Below are 5,913 nucleotides of genomic sequence, written 5' to 3' on the forward strand. Positions count from 1 at the left end.
CATTTCACAAGTTTTCATTCCAAATAAGTAACAGATTATGCTTTTTATTCAAAGTCCTGGGTAAGAAAAAGGAGACAAGAAGAATAATGCATGCAATATTATTAATAGATACGCATCATCTTTGATCCCATCAGGCCTTTCAACAGAGCACTTGGGGGTCGTGGGCAAAAGGTGACCACAACGCAAATGGAGTGTGTATCGATGTGGTCATTGTGCTGTGATTTCCAGAACCATGACTGAGTCATTCCTGCACCAAAACAAATAAGACGTCATTTGGATGATTTGATGAAATTTTTGGTCGATCATAAGAAAAGTGAGTTTGATCTGCTAGGGCAGGTACAAAATGCATGATCCCACGATGAGGCACACCAAAGCGGGGATAACTACTGGCAGTATCATCAAACACTGTACAAAAGGAAGACGTGGAACTTGCGAAGAAAATGCGAAAAAGTGTTTGTGGGTTATCGTCCCTAGTCACATGCTGGCGGCGAAAACAAAATGGCGGATCGCGTAGGTACCGATCGTGTGCGAGGTGGTGGTAAATAATTGTGCTCGGCTTTTTGTTGCAAGAACGCCCGTTACAAACAGAGCTGCTTCGGGAAAACTTTCCACAAGTTCCCTACAGAAGAAAAAAGGTGGGTTGTGCAGTGATTATTTCATCAGGTTTACCTTCTTCAGAATGAGAATGCAATGGCTCGAGTCAACTCACTCAGTAGACTACAGCGTCAGCGAGTACTTACGACTGTGAGTGTGAGTCAGCAGTCAGTACAAAACAACAGTTTACACTTGATGACAAACCCGTGGGCATATTTGCCGAAACCTTTATCAAACCTTGCTTACGGGAAAACTACAGTACAAAGGTACATCACTCATCCGTTTTGCGTTCAGGCAGAGCGTTAGATTTAGACTGAAGATCTGATTTAGCTTTCTTTGTCTTTCCTTTTTGCTTAGTTTAACAATAACATTGTTGTTTTTATTGTCAAACTAGGTGCAGAATATGGATGCAATTCACAAGGCGAGAGGACTTTGAAAAGCTGCAGCCAGCTGCTGTTCAAGGTCTCAAGCTTTGTACTGATCACTTTGAGGCCAACCAGTAAAACAATCCTGCAGAGAGGATCACTTGTGTGGAATGCTGTCCCGACATTGTTTGCAGTGCCCAATCCACCACCGAAGGTTATTTATTTATTGGTTTTAGGTTTTTGCAAACCAAAGAAGCACACTATTAAATGCAGGTTGAGTAATGACAAGTTTGAGGCTGATGTAAGAATTGAAAACAACAGCATTGTTCCCATCAAATAATGCCTGTTTGCATTTAGCGCAAAAAAATGATAAGGCCAACAAAAAAAAGTTACTTATTTTGGATCGACGTCCTGATTATGATGATATGATGAACTTATTTTGCAAAAAAACAGCCCCAAATGGCAAAAAAGGTATAGGGTCGGCGTCAACAACAAAAAAGTTGTATGTTTCTGGTCACCTGACCCTACCTATGTTTTCCCCGACGACCCTAGACATTTTTTTTTTGGCATTTTCAAAAATAAAAGGGGTATTCGAAAATCAATTGTTTTCCTGTTTTTCAACAAAATAGTTTAAAAGATGGTTTTAAAAAAAAAGGTTAGAAAAAAAATCTCCACCTTTAGTCATGTTAGGTCACAAAAAAGTCTGTTTAAGGTAACATAGGCCCCCCAAAAATAGCGTCGGTAGGTCGGCTTTTTAGTTTTGTATTTTAGCCATCTGAATATTTTAATTTTATTTTTTAATGCCCCCAAAAAGTCTAGGGCCGGTGGGAAAAAAATAGGGTCGGTCCGGATACCGTAAACAGATTATTTTTTGTTTTGCCTTACCAGAAACATACACTTTTTGTGTGTGGCCTAAGACCAATGCCATGAAATTGGGAGAAATGTTTCATTGTGACTGGGTGTTGGTTGTGAGTTTGTCAGTTAAAGAGCTGTGCAATTTGCAGGTTGCTAGTGGGAGGAAGCCACCATCGCAAAGGGTAGCTACAAATGAAGCCAGCACCGACCTGTCGCCTGATACACAAATTGTTCAACCAGGTAAGAGATTTTTAACCATGAAGAACACCCTGACATCAAAAAATGTTTAAACCCATCCATTACATAGTTGATAATCGCTGTATAGGGTGACGGGCGCTGGGGCGGGGTGGTAAGACGTCGGTCTATTAACTCGGAAGGTCGAGGGTTCGAATCCCGGTCGCGGCCGCCTGGTGGGTTAAGTGTGGAGATGTTTCCGATCTCCCAGGTCAACTTATGTGCAGACCTGCTAGTGACTTATCCCCCTTCATGTGTACACGCAAGCACAAGACCAAATACGCACGAAAAAGATCCTGTAATCCATGTCAGAGTTCGGTGGGTTTTAGAAACACAAAAATACCCCGCATGCTTCCTCCGAAAGCGGCGTATGGCTGCCTAAATGGCGGGGTAAAAACGGTCATACACATAAAATTCCACTTGTGCAAATAAATGAGTGCACGTGGGAGTTTCAGCCCACGAACGCAGAAGAAGAAGAAGCTGTATAGGGCGGATGCATGGATGGATGAAATTGTACCTGTAGTTCCCACACGTAAAGATGGGAAACATATCCTGTTAGAGGCATGGTTTGACAAGAAACAATTAAGTGGCTCTATTCCCATCTCCCCCCCCCCCCCCCCCTTTCCCCGTCGCGATATAAGCTTCGTGGTTGAAAACGACGTTAAACACCAAATAAAGAAAGAAAGAAAGAGGCATGGTGTGTGAGGAGTTTACCTGGTACTGTTGTCCTAATCAATCAATCAATCAATCAATATAAAGCTTATATAGCGCGTATTCCGTGGGTACAGTTCTAATGGCCTCACCCATTCAGTACCAAACAAGGTCAATTCCATCATTGTTCCACATCGAATCCATAGTTGCTAATACACTTCATTTCTGGCCTGCCTTCCTACGCTATTGTTTATTTTCATTTTGTGATTGAATTACACATGTTTTAATTTCTTCCAGGTTGTAACTTGTTATGGTTATGTTATTTTATGTGTGTTTTGTGTGTGTGTTTTCTTTTTTAGATGACATTCAGGCGATCCTGGAGGACATAGGATGTAAAGCATCAAAGTCGTCATCCTCCCCATCCCCTCGTGAAGCGGAACTTCGGCAGAAGGTCAACAAACTGAGGAGCAAGGTTTTCCGATTAGAAAAGAAAACGATGGAACCCCGTGTAAAACGAGCGAGTAAATTAGCCAAGCCTCCCAAGAAAGACTTTGTAATAGAACAGTTGTCTCATATATTATCAGGCGAGGCGAGCTATTTTGCCATTTATGCCTGTTACATATTTACCGGTTATCTGCTGCTGTGTCCATTCCTGGCAGAGACGGAACGCATGTTACCAAGGAGCCGAAGGAGAGTCGATGAGATGAGAGAATGTGATTAACAATTGCCAACTCTCTCCGTACAAAGAGGGTCCAAAATTGTATCAAAATATAGATCGTAGGGAATTCAAAATAAAAAAAAAGAGACAAAACATGTACTTCGGCTCATAGAGCCTTCTTTAATTTTTGACTCAAAAGTCCATGCTCCGAGAGTCCTTTTTTTAATTTTGAATTGCCTACCATCTATATTTTTATACATTTTCAAAAAGATTCAACAGTCACCTTCCGTTATTCTTGAACTTGGCTATCCCAGCCTTACCTCAACATTCGATATTCCTGTGATACTTTTGACGTAAAATCAATTTTTACTGTAAAACACTTCGGCAAGAGGATTGGTCCAAGCAAACAAATAATAAACTTGTAAGATTTTTCCTGATATTTCCGATCAATTGCCTATGGTTTTATTTAGCTAAAAGATTCAAACGTCACACCTATGACCCATGGCTATTTTTAAGGGGAGAGTAGCATCCCTGGTGTGTTGTTTTTGATGTACCTTTTGGTCTGTTTACAGTAACATAGGCACACAAAAAGAGGGTCGGTAGGTCGGCTTTTCTTAATTTTTTTTTTATAACCATCTTTTTAAATTATTTTGCAAAAAAACAGGAACAAAATTGATTTTTTTTCTTTTTCTTTTTCTCCAAATGCCAAAAAAAAGGTCTAGGGTTGGCGGGGAAAAAATAATAGGGTTGGTCGGGATACCGTAAACAGACTATTTTGCTTTGTTTTGCCTAAGCAATGACTAACAAACTTTCTTTAGGGTCTGACATTGTATATACTATACAACTTTTTGGGGTATTAACTAAATACATGTATACAGTTTTTGATTCCTTTTATACTTTTTCACAAATTACCCCCCCCCCCCCCCCCTTTTTTTTTTGTAGTCTGCCCTGGGGGCGGGAGGTCTCCTAATTTCGGTTTCTAGGGTCATCTTATGCTTCCCCATGAGCTGAGAACTTAATTTAAAATGGGCCACGATTTTTTTATTTGTATTTTGTAATTGTGCCTTTGTCCAGTCACATGATTTCACTTTGTACTTAAAAACTTGGCACTGTCATCATTTTATTGCTATTTATTGTTCAGTTGTTCAGTATTTATTGCTATTGGGCATCAGTTGTTCAGTTGCCCTCTTTCGAATGAGCCATGCATGCATTATGGATGTGTTTAGCGAATGGGGATACCTCAAGCAATGTAAAAAAAAGAAACAATGTGAAGCAAACATATAGCACCAAATAAAATAACCGAATCAGAATGGAAACTTCTTCAGTGTATGTGTGAGTAGTATAAGAGCGCACGTCTCAGGCCTTGCGCAATGCGCAATGCGCAAGGGTAGGGCCCATCATAAAGTGATAGGTTAAGGTGCCTGTGTTTAAGTAGTGATAAGGAGATATTGCGGATAAACGGTTTATTGCGTTTTATATTTTGTCATGTGATTTCATGTGCCTGTACCTGTTGCTCGGTACTAATGACCACTCCAGCTGGGGTAAGCACCAATAAAATTCAGCAATTGACCCTCCCTCTGTGTTTTCACGGGCTTGGGACCGTTTTGACAAGGTATGTCAAAGCCACATTGGGGGTTTTTGGGATTAAACAATACGAGCATTATTTACAGAAGCAAAACATGTCTTATCAAATTTATTTACAAAAAAACGACAAAGTTGTTTGGCATTGGAATGTTAACCATATCACAGGCGGCGGTATTACAGTCAAAAAAGAAAGAGCCCCATTAGACGGGTATCACAGTCAAAAAAGAAAGAGACCCGTTAGACGGGTGTAGGCAGGGTTGAAACCCCATCAGAAGCGATCACACGCTTGATGTAGAAAAACGAGAGTGACTTTCTGGTTTGGGAATAGGTGAACATAGACTTTCCGTCTGTCTTGAAACCAGTGTTTGTACCGCCACCACTTTCTTGCGTTAGAAGCACCTGTTGGTAAGACTCTTTTGTCAGTTTGTTTTGGTTTTTGTTCAAACCTTTTGAACTAAATTTGGTCCCACTGTCTCCCTCACAAAAGTAGGTTTTAGAACACAAACCAATGAACAAATTTCCTTGGTATTCGGTTTTAAAGAGACCGGGTGTTCGTTTATCGTACTGGACACGCGCTGTACAGGCCTGACAGAGAGTCGCGTCCCATGGGGCGTTAGCTAAACGGGTGTTTTGGAAGGCTGCCTCGTGTTGGTCACAGGCTTGTGCAGGGAACCATTGGTTATACACTTTGTAAAACTGCTCTCGCAGTTCAGGACGAACCACCTCTTCTAACGTTGAAGCGCTAAGCGCCATGTACAGAGAATCTGTATCCATTTCCAAAAGCTGGTAGTCGGCTCTGGACACAAACTTATCTAGAAAATCAAAATGAAACTCCAACATGCGTAGTTTAGCGTACTGGTAAACAAAGTAACCAATCTGAGAGGGAAGTGACCAGTTGATTTTTTTTTTAGTCATCTCTACTTCAGTGACAACCTCTGTTACTTCTGTTAGTTTTTGAAAACGACCGTTGTT

The 5,913-nt window shown here is 40.8% G+C and overlaps 1 long non-coding RNA gene across 1 annotated transcript; it reads left to right on the forward strand.

Annotated features, from left to right (window-relative positions):
• Positions 1–397: 397 nt before the first annotated feature.
• LOC138960330 (uncharacterized) lies at positions 398–4,667 on the forward strand. The gene is made up of 3 exons (XR_011453947.1): positions 398–1,173; positions 1,964–2,054; positions 3,059–4,667. It is a non-coding gene; the product is annotated as an uncharacterized lncRNA (long non-coding RNA).
• Positions 4,668–5,913: the final 1,246 nt, after the last annotated feature.

This window comes from Littorina saxatilis, linkage group LG2, assembly GCF_037325665.1.
Source record: "Littorina saxatilis isolate snail1 linkage group LG2, US_GU_Lsax_2.0, whole genome shotgun sequence".
NCBI lineage: Eukaryota > Metazoa > Mollusca > Gastropoda > Littorinimorpha > Littorinidae > Littorina > Littorina saxatilis.